At 54.8% G+C, this 15,841-nt stretch overlaps 1 protein-coding gene across 14 annotated transcripts in view; it reads right to left on the reverse strand.

The window, feature by feature from the left end:
• Positions 1 to 15,841, reverse strand: part of CELF4 (CUGBP Elav-like family member 4) — a 296,796-nt gene that overhangs the window by 221,021 nt on the left and 59,934 nt on the right. The window lies entirely within an intron of this gene.

Below are 15,841 nucleotides of genomic sequence, written 5' to 3' on the forward strand. Positions count from 1 at the left end.
CTCTCTCTCCTGTGCACTCTACTCGAGCTTTCTTGCCTCTCCGTTTTCCTGTCGGCTTTTTGTCCCTTGCGTTGCTTTTTTGTTTTGCTCACTCGCTGAAGTCTCCCCACCCTGCATCTTTCCCCCCCCCACCACGCCCCCTCTTCCCGTGGGTCTCTTTTTGTCCTCTGCCCTGATGCCTCAGGCGCTAGCTCGGCCTTCTCCCTCCTTCCTCCCCAGGGTGCTGTTCTGTCCGTTTCAGCTCAAGCCCCAGTACCTCCCTGAAGGGGCAGCTTCCAGCCCTCACCCTCAGTACCTCTAGTCACGTTTGACCATGAATTCATTCTGGCCTCTTAGGAGTGCTGCCGGCTGCTCTATGAGGGATGATGGAGGGACCTTCCTGGTCTGCCGAATAGTCTCCATCTGTAGGGAGGACCCCAGGCCTGGTTGTGCTAATAAAGTGAATGGGGCTATCCATGTGTCCCCTGTCATCACATGTACAGTGATATCTTCAAAATGCTCCCAGTCAAAGGGCTTCTTGGGCATGTCCAGCCCGCCAATGCACAGTACTGGACCTGAGGCCTGCTTTTGCTGTGCTTCTAATTCTCTAGGTGACCCTGGCAAATGCTGTTTCCTCTGTGGCCTCAGTCTCCTCGGGTGTGAACTGAGAGGGTTGACCCAGTGGTCTCCAAGGTCACTCCAGTGTAGTTTCCCCCCTGAGTGACTCTGACGGTGCCTCACCAGGGAATCTGGATTTTACAGAACAACGTACCTAACTCAAGGGGTGACTTTTTAATGCTGGCCCTTCAGGCATGGTGACAAAGCAAAGAGCATGCTTGCTAGTGGGAGAGTTTCTCGGGCAGTTCCCTCAAACTGCCCCGTGTTAGGGGCCTCTTCCTCTGCCGGCAGATGTGGCCGAGTATGGCCTCAGAGGCCTACAAGACCTGGGCCATGGGGGAAGTCAGAAAGTCAACTTTGGCCAGCCGAAGGCTTGAGTCTCCTGGGGAACTGTTACCTCAGATTTTCCAAAGCCACTTAAGCCCCAGAGAAGGCCCCCTCCAAGCTCTCTCCCCCCTTGTTTCACTGTCTTCTTTCCCTCCACTGCCCCCCTTGCTTTGTTCTCATGCTCTTTTCTCCCCATTTTCCCGTCTTCCAATCCCATCCATCTTCCAAGAATCTGATCAAGTTCTACTGACACCAAGCAGCCCGTCTTGACTTGTCCAGTCCATCTCAAGCCAACCTCACTTCTTGACCACACACAGCTGGCCCTTTGGTCATTCTCATGGCCATTTGTTAACTACTTCTCAAGTACCCACTGTGTGCCAGGCCCTGTGGCCCGGGCCCTCTTCCTATGAGGTCTGCAGGCTGGTGGTGCCTATGCCAACCCTTGTTACCAGGCTTGCTCTGGCTTCTTGGTGCCCTGGCACAGAGTACTCCCAGCATCCTCCACAGTTCCTTTCTCCTCCATCACCCAGTAAAAACCCCTTCCTCCTCTTCCAGTGTAGCAATTAGTTCCGACTCCCTTCCCCTCCTGGTTTCAGAGAGGAGATGGAAGGGAATGTAGGTGCAAAGGGGACATAAAGATAGGAGGGAGGAAACGGAGAGAAACCTGGGAGGCAGAGACTCTCAGCAACCTGTAGGCTCTGTACCTTTCCCACCTCCAACTCTTGCCCCAGGCTGAGAGGAGGTGTGAGTGCCAAGAAGCCTCTCTCCCACTCCCATCTCATCCCTCCCTATCCAGACCCAGGTCACTCTGCCTTCTCCCCCCCCCCCCCACTCCTCCCCCTGGTCCTGGCAGACGGTTATTGATGGAGACACCAGGGGACTGAAATGAATAGCGGTCAGAGGCCCCCATGACGTTGTCCCTCGTGCTGCTGCCTGCGTCTCTGGGGGCCTCTTTCCTCCTGTCCCTTCCCTGGCCTTGTCCTCCGCCTGTGCCTGCCTGCAACTGGGAGGCAGCCACTGTCTCACTGCATGCAGGCAAGCCAGCTAGGGACAAGGTCAGGGGCAGGTGTGGAGAGGGAGGAGAAGGAAGAACCAGAAGAGGAGGAAGGTGGAAGGAGGAGACGGTACAGGGAGGAGTAAGAAGAGGTGGGAGGAAGGGGAGGAAGTGGAGGGGGAAGGAAGATGAGGTGGAGAAAATGACCACATTGTTATGACCCAGGATAACAAGGGAAGGATCCCAGGAAGAAAGAAAGAAAGAATCTGTTGCTTTTTTCCAGCTTCTAGGAATTTCTGCCACATTTTTGGGAGAGCTCACAGGCTCTGTCAATCAGAATCTTTGAGGGACCCCCCAGACTCCATGTGACCCTCCCTAACATCTCCACCCTTGACCTTACCTCCTTCAATTCTTCCTCTTGCTCACCCCCTTGCCTCCTTCCTGTTTCTCAGCCCTGCAGGGCACACTCTGCCTTAGGACTTTTGGAACCACATTTACCCCCCTACATGGCTTGCTCCTTCACTCCCCTCAGGTTTCTGTTTAAATGTGACCTAGAGATGACCTTTCTGACCTCCTTTCACACAATACCCTTCCCCAACACACACTTACTCTCTGACCCCTTGCCTTGTTTACTCTTCTCTTTGGCACCCCTCCCCACTGAGCTATTAACATTACATGTTTGTTCCTTGATTGTCAGTTTTCCCAACCTGCAAGGGAGTTCAGGGACTTGCTTTTGTCCTATTCCTGCTTCGTTCTCAAGGCCCCACAGCAGGGCAGGATCTCAATACATATTTGTCAAGAACATTGAATCCCTGCCTCTGGCAACTTTTGCAGGGCCAATAGGAGGGGGGCAGGGAAGCAGTGCCTGGGGGGCTGTTGGGTGCTGACCAAGGCACCAAGGACACTGAGGCATGCTGGCATTCCATAGTGGTAGGGGGACTAGGTTGCCCCTGAGAAGTGATAGGTGGTCCCTGCTGGGAGGCCTCCTGTCTCCAAGGCTTTCTGAGCCCATTTCCCCAGCGTCAGACCTTCTGGTTACTGTCACTCCCCTGCTTTCTCCCGTGAAGCCATCATTGATGCACGGTTCCAGACAGGAAGCTGTTTTCGGGGGAGACCCTTACGAGCCAAGGGTCACTTACTGATTGTTCTCTGAACCCCATTGTCCTCATCTACAAACAGGGAGAGTAATCCCCCTCAAATAGGGAGACCTATTAGTCAAAGAGTACCAACAACCTCCGCAGCACTGTCTAACTGTAGAGCACGGCATAAACATAAGCCCCCCTTTGGTGGTCAGGAGGTCAGAAGGCAGAGTCCTTCCTTTCGTCCCTCTGCACCTCTGCCAGGAGTGACCAGCCTTATAGAGGCTTATAGAGAGGAGCCCCCCACCCGGCTCTTCTCAAGGGATCTTTCCAGCCAGTCCAATGCCACGTCTCACTATGGCTCTTTTTAAAGAAGCAGATATGGATAAACAGATATTAACCACTGACTCCAGCTTGCATGAAGGGACTGCATCTGCTCCCTTGCTGAGGGCGGAGCCCTGGGGGGATGGCAGCTTGGCGGGGAGGGGGTGGCTTCAGGAGGACAATTTGCCATCACAGCGTCCTGCAGAGCACGGCGGGCACCCTGAGATGGAGGCCGAGGTGGCGCTCAGGGTGGCCAGGGGAGAAGAGGGTGCCCAAGCCTCACCCACTGGACACGTGCCGGCCTCTCATGTGTAGGGAAAGGGGGTGGTACACACAGAACCCCCACTCAGAAAAGTTAGATTTGACTTCCTGTTGCTCATTGCTGTTCCTCACAGGAGTGGAGGGGGGGGCTCCCAGCTTTGAGGGTGGTGCAGGGGGCCTCGGCTCAGCAGCCACCAAAGCTGTCATGCTCACTCTCCTGTGACGTGCTGAAGTAGCCTCAGAAACACACCTGGTGAGGCCTCTTGGGAATTCACAGACTCTTCAGGAAATGGGATTCTCTGCCTACTGAGCCAACAGAGCATGGGAGAGGAGGCTAGACCAGGCTGTGAACCTTAAGAAGGGAACATCTTTCCCAGGGACGGGGCTGTGGCCCAGCATTCCCTCCCTGACCTGGCCCTACAGGTGTTCTCCTATTTGTGCTCACAGAGAGAGCAAGAGTCCACTGTTCGGAATGGCACGGCAACCGAAAACCGCCTAAAGGTCTCTCAGCATACAGGTGGTTTCGTGATTCAACTGGGGAATACTCTATAGCAGTTAAAAGGGTGGCATGGTCCTAAATGGACCAGTGTGGGAAGACACAGTCAGATGGCAAAAGCAAGTTGCAAAATAGCACACATCACATATGCACAATGGAGACATATTCCATTAGTTCCATATGCACCGAAATCTGTATTTACCCCATGGCACAAAGTCTAGAAGGTGTCACAGCAAGCTGAAAACAGGGAGTATGGGGGAAGGTGGGGCATGTCTCTCATAACGTTAACTTTTTTTGGTTTGATCGACACATTGTGACACCAGAGTGTATTCATGCATCCCTTGCACAATTAACTTTAAAGAAGATTTTTGCTGAAAGAGGATAGGATGAAAATGGAGTAGGTACAAATGGGTAGGCCAGACCCACAGTCCGTTTTGAGGGGACAAAGAGCATTGGGCATCAGCTTCCTGGCAAATTCTTCATGAGAGAAATTATCATTTGAGAGTCCAGCTATGTCCCGATCTCAAAGCTTCCTTCAAGCTCGGGAACCGAAGCAGATTCCCTCCCTCCAGCAAACTGTGAATGGTGTTCATCCTGGTCCTCTGGTCCTGAGTTCCAGCAGCTGAGATTTGTGGGATGGAGTACATGATGGACGAAGCACAGAGCTTCCCCAACTCTGCCCTCCAGTTCTCCCATTCAGCCCAGTGACACGGATGCAGTCTCTGAGGTGGGAAGCACAGAAGTGACTCGGGAATCTCTAATGAGGTATGATCTCTCGGCTCAGCTCCCACTTTTCCTGTCCCACTGTCTTGGAGGGAGGGCTCCCCAGCGCCAGCTCCTCCCCTCAGTCTCCCATCCTCCTGAACCAGAGCAGAATAGAAGTGCAACCCGGCAGAGCAGGGACAGGTTTTGGAAATGATTGGGGGTGGGAGTGAGGGCAGAGAGATGTCATACTTTGAGAAAAGTCACAAGGCAGTGCTGCCAGCAGCAGCTGATGGCCTGGGCTCTGTGCATGAGGTGGCCGCCATGCCCACGTGTCCGGTTTCACACCGACCTGCCTCTCTTCTGCTGCTCTCACTTCTGCCACGTGCACGAACACTGGCCTCCACTCACTCCTCCCCATGCTACCATTTAACCTCTTCCCACTCACCATACTTATTTACTTGTCCCTCCTATTTATCAGTTTCTCGTCTTGTCTCTGAATAGATTGTCCACTCTGTGAGGGCGGAGATGAGGGCTTGTAAGTGGAGAGCTGAGTTTCTAGCTGAGGTGTCCGAGGGCTGGGAGACCAAGAGAGCCCGAGGGGGTGGTGGGAGAAGGAGAGACACCTGGCACCAAAGAGAGAGCAGGAAGCCCAGAGGAGGACCGGAAGGAAGGAGAAGGGTGTGATTGGGAGAGGTTCACAAGGAGCCCCAGAACCAGGGAGCCACAGGGAGACAGGCAGAGCTGGTGATGGCAGGAGGGTGTTACCAGGCTGGGGTGCGGGTTGGGGTGGCAGACACCCCCTCCAGTAGAGCAGCCTGTGGATAATGGTGCAACGGGGCATCGCTGATTCCTGAGAAGGTAGGCGAGTGCCCTCTCCCATGTGGGGGAAAAACACAGCCCGGCAGAATTAATTGCGCGAGATGGCAGTAATTTACAAAGCCCCCGTGTGCGGGGATAAAAGGCCCTTGTCATGGTGAAGTGAAGGAAGTACAATTTCCTGCCCAACTCCAAGCAGGGCTGAAGCCTGGGGTGTAATCATCACAGAAGGGAAGGCTCCAGATGAGCTCCCTCCTCCCACCCAGCCGGGCCTTGGCTTCCCACTAATTGAATTACAGAATTAGCCAGAGGAAGGTGGCCCTAGAATAGGAAGATCTGGACTTTAATAAAACATCAGATCCTTCAGGGCCTGTGCTTGGCTGGCCTGGAGGAAGTGAGAGGAAGCTAGGGCGTGGGGAGGGATGGGCAAGGGAAGGGAGCAGGAAACCCACCAACCAGCCAGACCAAAGGGTCAAGGAGGGGCTCCCTGTTCAGTGTGATCTTCTTGGGAGGTCCAGGATGCCCCCCACTCTGCCCCAGATCTCCACCCACAGACCTGCCTAGTTCCTGAAATCCCATCCTCGGAGCACTACCCCTCAGTGATTCTCACTGAGCCTGCAGCTGAGAATCACCCAGAGGAACAGATACGGGCCCTGCTGCAGAGAAATTAAGGCAGATCTCCGGGGGTGGATAGAGAGAGGGAAGGAGAGAAGGAACATCTGCCAGCCTCCCAGAGAAGAGGGCTGCGGGTGTTCTGAGGCCCAATCCATCCCCTCCTCCTTACCCCATAATCCAGTTCCTGTCCCCCGTGGTCTGGGTGAGCAAGGGTGGCCTCTCTGGAGCTTTCTGGAGAAATGCCCCTTCCTCCGTACGTGTGGGAGATACAGTTCCCCGTGTACATGCTCTTCCTCTGGGAGTGTTCTCCCTGCTCTGTGCCTGCCCCGGGTCTGCACCTTCTTTAGGACCCACCTCTTTGGGTCCCTAGGTCTGTGGAGCCCAATGCACCTACCTGGACCACTGTGATCTCACCTTCCTCTGATTCTTATGTGGCTGCCCCTACCCATGGCCTGCCCTAAGGGTGGGCCTTGTCTGTTCATCTAATCCTTGAGCTCCTTGAGAATGGGCCCTTGGGGCTCAGCAGGGCCTGGTGACAGGCAGGAGAAAGAACCCATGGGACTGCAGCACTGTCTCTACCTTTCTTGGCCAGTGCCCAGACACTGGGTGATCCTCCTGCCATCTTCCCTGGACCTGTCCTGGCTGCTGCAGCCTCCCAGTCCTTTCTACCTAGACTCCACTCCCTCTCCCCTCCTTGTCTAGAGGAGTTCTCCCTGCTGGTATTCTAGCGGTTCCTGTGGTTCTCTTTTCTCCCTAGGGGAAAGACAGTGACTGCCCAGCCACGTCCATGACTCTGATTTCCTCCAGCATCTCTGCCTCCATGGGGTGAGCCCAAGCCTGACCATCCTTTCCCTGCTGCCTCTGCCGTGCCTCTCTCCTTCGGAGCCCACACGTCCTTGTAGGAGTGACCTAGCCTCCCCTCTTCCAAACAGATTTCCCTGACCACACCAACCTCAGCATCCCTTAAAGCCCTGAGTGATGGCCCCTCACCCTTGGCAGAATACACATCTCTGTCTGCCTGGCATTTATGTATTTGTGCACGTGGAAATGCGCCTCTATGGGAGCTGCTAACTCCGAGGTCCTCTTCTCCTCCCAGAGACCGACATCATTGAATGCAGTGGTTGCTAAACTTCACTCTGCCCCTGCCTGGGAATGAGTGAGCTGAAATGCTGGGGAGAGATGGCTGGCTGCAGGGGAAGCAGGGGTTGTGGAGAGGGTCTGGGACATCTGTCCTTCGGCTCAAGCCCCTGATGGTGGCGGGAGCCATCCATCTTCCTCAGAGGGTGCCGGGCAGGTGGGGATGACAGGCCTCTCAACAGGCGGGGGAGATAGATGACACCCTCAGCCACCACGTTAGGGCTGCGGGCCTGCTCTCCTTTTCAAGGCCCTTCACTGCTGAAACTCCACCCTGGGCCCTCACCCTGTTGGGGCTCAGCACTGCCCTCCTGTGCCAACTCTCTTCAAACAGGAAACCCCAGAGGAGAGCACGGTGGTCTAGTTGAGAGTTTCTCAGAGTTAACGGTTGCATGACATGGGGAAGTGGCCCTGGATCACTGTGACCCGAAGTGTGTCTCTGACTTCTCTCAGTGCTCCTGCGCTTGGTGGCCACAAGACGGAGATGGGCACAAAGCTAGGGGGTCGGGATCTCCTCAGACCTAGACTAGGAAGCCCCAGGGAATGGGCCCGGCCTTCTCTTTCTCTTTCTCTTCCTCTGGGCACAGGGCAGGTCCCGGTAAGTCCAGTCTCAGGGACCTGACTGGCTCTGGACCTCAGAGGCTGCAAAGAGCAGCAGGCAGGCCTTTGCCAAGTGTCTCTCCTGCCAGTTGCCCTTGTTTACACCCTCAGCACTGGAGAATTACATGTCTGGTGTCGGCTGCAACATCTCTATGGCACTGTGAAAAAGGACAAAAACTGGATAGGACATACTGATGGCCTCTCCCCTCTCTCAGCAAAGAGCTCTTGGTGGTGGAGCCTGGCCCAGGGAAGGTGTCAGCCTTTCTGAGGCTCAGCCCATAGGTGAAGGACAGCCTGGTCCGCTGACACACGTGCTGGCTTTCGTTCCCGCAGCTGAAGGGCCGCCTTGTCTCTGGGCCAGCTCGCAGAGCACTCCCGCTTGTTCCTTTCTTCACAGAGAACCTCACCTGCCATGGTGAGGCTGTTGTCTCCCTGAGCTCATCATTCTTGTACCTCAGAGTGGGCTGTGGGCGGGGCATGTGTTATCAGCATCAGACAACTGCAAGAGGCTGACCTGAGGCCCCCTTATGGCTGTTTGGGGCTCAGTTCCTGTTCCTTCCCACAGCCCTGGGCAGTGTCTAGACCCTGGGGGCCCTCCCGGGAGATGTCTTCCCTCCACACCCTTACCCACCCCATGACCTGCACTTGGGGTAAAGGGCTCTGGAATGACCTCGTTCTCTTCCTTCAAGGACCCAGGTGGCGTCGGCTGAGCTCTCCAGGCCTCACTGGGCCACATGTACCGGACCTCCCTCCACCCCCATTGCCCTCTCTGATGTCAGAGTCAGGCCATGGGCTCCTCCACAGAGGCTCTATGTGTGAATCCACGTTGGATTTGAAATGCGTGTGGGGTATCCGTTACTCTCACAAAGGCCAGGATAAATGCTAAAGCAGAGAAACTGAACTGTGTTCACTTCTAATCAACCTGGTTGGGGAGTTTAGATCTTCCTGTTTTGAATTTTCTCAGAACAGGGAGCACCTGCAGAGAAGCCAGGCGTGACTCAGTGGGAATGGACAGCCAGCTTACTCAGTGCCACAGTGGAAGGGGCTCTCAGGGGCCCCCTTGGCATGATGCAGCCCATCCCTAAACGGTGGGAGATGGGCAGTAGGCAGGGCCTCGGAGTAAGCCAGGGCATCTCAACTGGTCCGGGAGAAGAACAGTAATCCTACCCCAGACCATTCTGTCCTCTGTGCTCCCATCTCCATTGCCTGCCTGCAACTGCCTTTCCCTCTTGCCTTTCTCCCGTCTTGCTACAGCTATGCAGCTTTGTTGGCTGACCTCAGCCACACTGCTGACCCCTGGCCTGACATGCTGAGCTCCTCAGGGTATGGAAATGACATGGTGCAGGATCTGAGCCCCTCAGTAGCCCCCAGCATTAGCCGGGTCTCGTGTGTATGTTTCATGCCTACAGAGGAAGCTCAGTGGATGCTTGTTGAGTTGCATAGAATGCCCTTTGTTGGAGCTTTACGTGGTGGTTGGTCCAGCTAAATTAAGGCGGGAGTCATTTTCCCCAATAGAACCCCCTTCCCCATGCAGAGGGAAATGTGGAGGAATCCCTTCTTGGCATGTTCCTGAAGCCCCCGGCTGCCAGCCTGAGCTATCCCTGGCATATTCACAAAGGCAGCTCTCTCGCCCATGATGTCCTTGTGTGGTTGGGCATCAGCCTCTCTTGACTCCTTTCTCCCATGAAAGAAGAGATGAAGGCAGGGGGCTGTTGAGTTCCCCTTTGTCCCCCTTCTCAGTCACACTTCTCCACAGCATATCCATGTCACCTCTGGGCCTTTGCACTGGCTCCTCTCCCCAGCGGAGATGCCCTCCCTGCTTGGGTGAGGGAAGGATTCCTCTACCAGCTCCTCCCACCCTCTGAAGTCCTCCTCAGCTTCCCAATGCTCCCCGATTCTCCTTCCAATGAGCTTTTCTATGTCCAAGTGTCTAAAACATAAAAGCAAGGGCTTGGTTGAACAGCGTTTTCTGCTATTCTTGTCCACAGAAACTCTGTCTTCCCCAGTAGACCACAGCTCACTGGGCTGGGCCTGTCCTGTCCATCCTCAAACAAGTCCCGGGATGGGAGCTTCATAAGAGCAGCCGAGCTGCTGAGAATCGGAAGGGAGGGCAGGCCAGCTCCACTTTGATCACACTCTGGCACTCAGGACCTGCCAGGTGAGGTGAATTAATCTCGCCTCTCTCTCCTGGCTCCTTTCTAACAGCCCCTAATCCACTTAAAGAACAACAACAACAACAACAACAACAACAAAAATAGAAGCACACCAACCAAGAAATTCCAACCTCAGCATCCAAGACAGGCTATTTTGAAAAGACCAATAGCCAGGAGTCCCATATTACAGGATCAATGTTTGGAAAATGTGATTTTCTTTTTAAAAGCAGAAAAACAATCTCACACAGTCCTGGCAGGCCATGGTCCAGTTCTTGGTGGAGGGTTGTCTTTCCCTCATGATCTCGGCCACTTAAGCTACTCTTCTGGCCAGGCTTTGGGCTTCACCCAACATCAATAGGATAGGTTCAATCACAGGCATTTAGCAATATTTAACCTGAGGGCCGCGGCAAAGAAGTAGTTAGCAAATGTGACTGGGTTGCTGACTTCCGTGAGCTAATCCCTCAAGCTCTCTGAGCCCTGGCGGAGGTAGTTGTTCACATTTTAAGAGGGAAAGAGGCTCTAGCTTTTGCTTTAGAGTCAGCTGGCCCCAGTCCTGGGAAGGGTCAGAGCACCCAGCCTCCATTCGCTGCTCTCCTTGGGAGCTCCCAAGGTGGGTAAGAGGCAATTGGCCAATGGGGAAGGTGACCCATGGCGGGTGGACAAAGCCTGGCATTCAGCTCGATTTCTCCTCTTCCCAGAGTCTTACCCACATCCCACAGAGCCCACCAAGAAAGAAGATTGAACTACCTAATTTACCGATGGGTGCGCAAGGCTAGGACTTAGTGACTGGGATGGGTGGTACTGTTATCCGTGGGCGAGTGAAAGATGATTCATTCATTCATTCACTCATTCACTCATTCCACAACTTGGAATTGATATTGATGTCAACTGATATCAATTGATTTATTGATAGCCCACCATTTTCCAGATGATAAAAGGCATAAAGGAGACCCTCGGTAAACAAACTTCAGGGCTACGTGACGTATATGCACACCTACCAAGTTGAGGTTTGTGGAGGGCTTGTCTGTCGGTGGCACAAATGATAACAGCAAATACTGATGTTTGGTTATCTGTTGGTAGTTGGTCTAAGTGCTTCACGTGTATCGAATCATTTAATATAATAGCTATGGAATAGTACTATAATCATCCCCATTTTATAGGTAGGAAATGGAGGCACTCAAAAACAAAAGACTTGCTTGGGCCTGTGGCCAGGTCCCTGGGGGAGCTGGGCTGTGAGGTGGGGCAGCCTCCTGTAGAGTGTGTGACCTTAATCCTGGGCTCTGCCACCTCCTGGAGGGGGATCACTGGCTCTGCCCAGGGTGGGGGGAAATCAGTGCAGCTCTCCCCTCCCCCACTTCCTTCCTGCCTTTCTTTTTCTCTCTCATGGCTGGAATCCCATATTCTCTCTTGTCCATCTATTTAATTCCCATTCCCGACTACTCCAGGATATACCATTTTTCCCCCATCCCTAAACAAGGTAACATCTGACCCCATGGTTTCTGTCACCAGCCAGCTGGTGCCTCTGGGAAAGCCATTTAACCCTGGTGGCCCGGTTGTTTCCATCAGCAGGACATCTGGACCCCTGGGAAAGGGCTGCAGCCTCTAAGGGAGGTGGGCCTGGCTCTGACAGCCTCTGCCTTGTTCTGGAAGCCCCGGGCAGTTTAGGTAGTTTATGTAGCCCCCCACCTCAACCCGGGCCTCAGGTTCCTTACACGGGAAATGGAGACAGTGACCCCTAACTGCTGGGGTCATGGGCACCCAGCAGAGTGCCTGGCATCTAACTAGTTGATGCTGGGGGTGGGGAGATTGCCGCTGCTACCACTGTCGGGAGCAGCAGTGGCGATGTGATGTTAAAGACGCCCTATAGTGTGAAAAGTAGCACGGGCATTTACGCTGTCTGGTGTTGTCTGCTTCCCCTGTATGGGACCTGCACATTTTACTTGATATAACCTCCCCACCCAATACATACTCATCAGGACAGGGACCTTGTCTGTTTCCTGCTCTCCAGCAGGCCAGCACCCTGGGGGCTCAGAGCGCTGTGGTTTGCACAGAGAGTCTAAGATGCCAGTGTGTTTACCTCGTGTATCTAATATGCTAATGACAGGAGGCAGTAATGAGCTGGCGGAGACCTGAGTGACAAAGAGCTGGCTTCATGCTTCCCCAAAGAGGCACCTCAGTGTCAATTGTTTCTTTTGTGAGAGGAATTGTTAAAGCTTGGGAATGTGGGCTGCAAGGGCTGGGCAGAGGAGAGGGGGCGGTCCTCAGTCAGGAGGAGTGGAGGTCTTTAGCGGCGCTGAGATGGGACAGTCAGGGATGGGCAGACCCTGCAGGGTGCACATGGAATCCAATGCCCTCGCGGGAGGGAATGGAAGTGAATTGAACACATCTGTGTTACTCACTGACTCCTGAAGAGGCCTCTGTGAGAGCCCGAATGTGGCAGGGCTGGCCCGATCTGCTGTGGACCCTTGTTGCACCACTCCTAGCACAGGGTGTGGTGTGGTCACAGGAGGCACGGGGTGAAGGACGGACACTGGTTCGGCATTAGAACGTCTACTGAAAGCGATCTCTTGACAGTTAAATGGCCTCCAGTAAGTCACCAGATCTCTCTGGACCTCGGTTTCCTTTTCTGTGAAATGGGTTTGCTATTCCTACCCATGAGTCTGTGTCCCCAACATCCAGCACAGTCCTGGCACAAAGTGGGTGTCAGCATACATTCGTCAGTGAATGGATGAGTGGAACAGGAGGGAGGGAGGAGAAGGAAGTGTACTCTGTTCTTTTACAGAGGAGGAAAAAAATGCATGTGTCTCTGGGTCAAGGTGAAGCGATCATCCCAAGAACACACAGCTGGTCACTGAGAGAACTGGACTCCAGGTCCCCACCTGGCTTCCCAGGTTGAGTGTGGAGAGCACGTCTCTGAGAGGGCCGGAGGACCCAGTGCAGCCTGAGGGGGAGGGAGCAAGCAGACGCTGGGTGGATGAAATGTGTAGGAAGCAGAGAAAATCAGCAGGCAGAGGTGCGTCTCTAAGGATTTGCACCAAATGGAGGGAACAGGAAGAGATTACTGTGAGCAGGTGGTGGTCAGGTCCATCCAGGATCCCCACCCCTGGCTGGGCAGATGGTGGGCAGTGACCAGGTCTACAGGGAGAGGGAGGAACAGGTCTGAAATGCTCACGTGTCCTAGAGGTGTGCATGGTTCTATTGTCTGTTCTCACAGAGGGTCTGAGGGTGGGAAGGAGCGAGGGACCCAAGAGGCTTCATGAGCTGTGCCAGGTAGGGCCAACCTGAGGCCTGACATTATCACTTCCATGATGGGTCTGACTCCCACAGCTGGCCATGGCTTGGTCTTTGTATCCCCAGGTTTTATCCTTTCTCTCAGCTTCCTAGAAATTTCCTTTAGACCTCTGCTTTGTCTTGGCTGAGCTGACTGGACTTCATGGCCAAGAAGGCCAGCTAGGCCTAGCTGAGGCCTAGAAGGGGGAAACTGGACAGCGGGGGTAACAAAAGGTGTGGCTGCTGGTGCTCCCCCCTGGCATTTCTGCTCCCAGGCAGCTGTGGCCCTCATCTGAGGCTGAGTACAGAGGCCCCTCCCAGGCTTTACACACCCTGTGAATTGCAGGGCACCAGAAATGGGGGCTATGGCCAGGAGGCCAGGCTAGCTGAGACCAGAAGGTACAGGACTGGAGTGTAGGACTGGAGGTAGGAAAGGCAGAAATGCAGACAGAGGGAGACCCTGTGTGCAAAGGCCCCTACTGCACGGAAGTATGAAAAGATCTTGGGCTGAAAGTTGCCACTTGGATGAGAGGCCAGGACAGGACCCTTCTGGCAAGCCCCTGGCCTTCTGGGGACCTCAGCTTCCTTGTCTGTAAAATCCAGACCTGAGCATCAGATTGGCTCTGGCAAAATTCTGGGGGATGAAAATGGGAAGGAAGAATCAGAGTTCTGGATTTTAATCCTGATTCTACTGGTTTCTGAAGACCTAAGTAGAACAGTGGGAGCCCCCCCCACCCCCACCCCCTCCACCCACCCTGCCACCACAGCCCATGGGCAGCCTCTGAGGCTTACTGCCCTCAATCCTTTCTCAGGTCCAGGGGGCTCTTTGCCCAGTCCTGTCCTGGGGAGGAAGGGAAGGAGAGGAGAGGAAGATGGCATCCAGACCCTTGGTAGCCAGCACAGGGAAGGGCTGGGGAGAGAGGGTCACGGAGGAAGCCTCGAACAGCGGTATGTGGCCCAGCGACCATGCTTCCCACAGCAGAGGCCCCGGGGAAGCCAGGGACAGAATGGGTGATGAAGGGGCCCCCTGTGGAGGCAGGGAATGCCCCCTGGAGCCTTGACAGAGGTGGAGAGGAAGAAGCAAGGTTATTCCCAGTGATCAAAGTGAGTGTGCTCTGTGTGGGGACCCAGGAAGGGCAGCAGGCATTTACAATCAAATGGTGTGTTCCTTAGAAACACACTGGGCTAGCAAGGGGCTAGCCCACTCTCCCCACCCCTCCCTCCCTGCACCTCTGTCCTTTCCATTTCCTGCAGTTCCAGGCTGGCTGGGGTTGCAAGGGGCAGTGCAGGGCACAGTGGGCAGCAGCAGCCATCAGTGAGGACAGGGTCCCTGGTTTCAGAGACCCAGGCTGCCTCTGCCTCCCATGACCAGTCTCCCCGTGAACCTGAACCTCGCGCCACCTCGCTGCCTGTTTTCGTCTGCAGGTCTATATATAGCGATCTCGACGCACACTCTGGAATTGGATTTGATGTAGCCCTCTGGACTCGAGCTAACTTTTGGGGAGTAGTTTTCTTGGGAGCCTGCCAGTCCAATTCCTCCCCCATGAACACTAATTACTGCACAGACCTTCTCCATGAAATCAGCGCTGAAGCCATTCCCATCCAGGCGGCTCTCCAAGACGAAATTTTTCTACTGGGAACCGACAGCCGCAAATAAACCTACCATCTACTTAGCAACAGGGAGCAAGAGCAGGCGGGGAGGTGGGGAGGGAGGGGGGACTCGGGGAGAGTGGGAGGGAGGGAGGGGGAGGAGAAGAGGGCTCGCTTCTTTTCTTCCTTCTGTTCTTCATTTTACAGAAAGGGTGTAATCAGCTCTCTCTGGAAAGGTGGTACAGGGTGTCTCATAAGACAGTGCAGTGGCCCAGGAGGAGGTGCCAGAGTACAAGGCCAGTACCTGCTCTTGGCTGCTTGAGCGTGGCCAGAGCCCCCACTGCACCCCTGGATACCGCTGGGCACCTGTGGCAGCCTGCTGGCCTCTCCAGGTTCTATTGCCTGCTTCCCCACCTGTGCCTCCCCAACCACCCTGCAGGCCCCAGCCCATGCCTGGGCACTCTGTCTCGTCTTACTGAGGATGGCCTCCTTCCACCCCTCTGCCTGGCCAGTTCCCGCTCATCTGCCAGGGACCAGACAACAGCCCCGCTCTGTCAGGCGGCACCTCCCGACCCCTCCAGTCCCTCCATTCTGAACTCTAAAGGCCTGTGCCAGCACCCGGCAAGGGGGCCTGCTCTGCTCACTTCCCCTTCAGAGCCTATGGATCAGCTTCCAGGGAAGGGTGAGCACGGGGCTGAACAGAGCGTCACAGCACCAGGTCCTGCCCGGTGCGTTGCCATGTGTCTGTGAGGTAGACGCCCTCTCCTTCATATCCCCCAGGACAAGCTTGAGGCTCAGAGGGTTCAGGCAGGATGTCCATGGCCATTCACTGCCTCAGAAGAGGCAGGGCTGGGCTTTAAACACGTGGATCTGTGTCCAA

Source organism: Panthera leo, chromosome D3 (genome assembly GCF_018350215.1).
Source record: "Panthera leo isolate Ple1 chromosome D3, P.leo_Ple1_pat1.1, whole genome shotgun sequence".
Taxonomy (NCBI): domain Eukaryota; kingdom Metazoa; phylum Chordata; class Mammalia; order Carnivora; family Felidae; genus Panthera; species Panthera leo.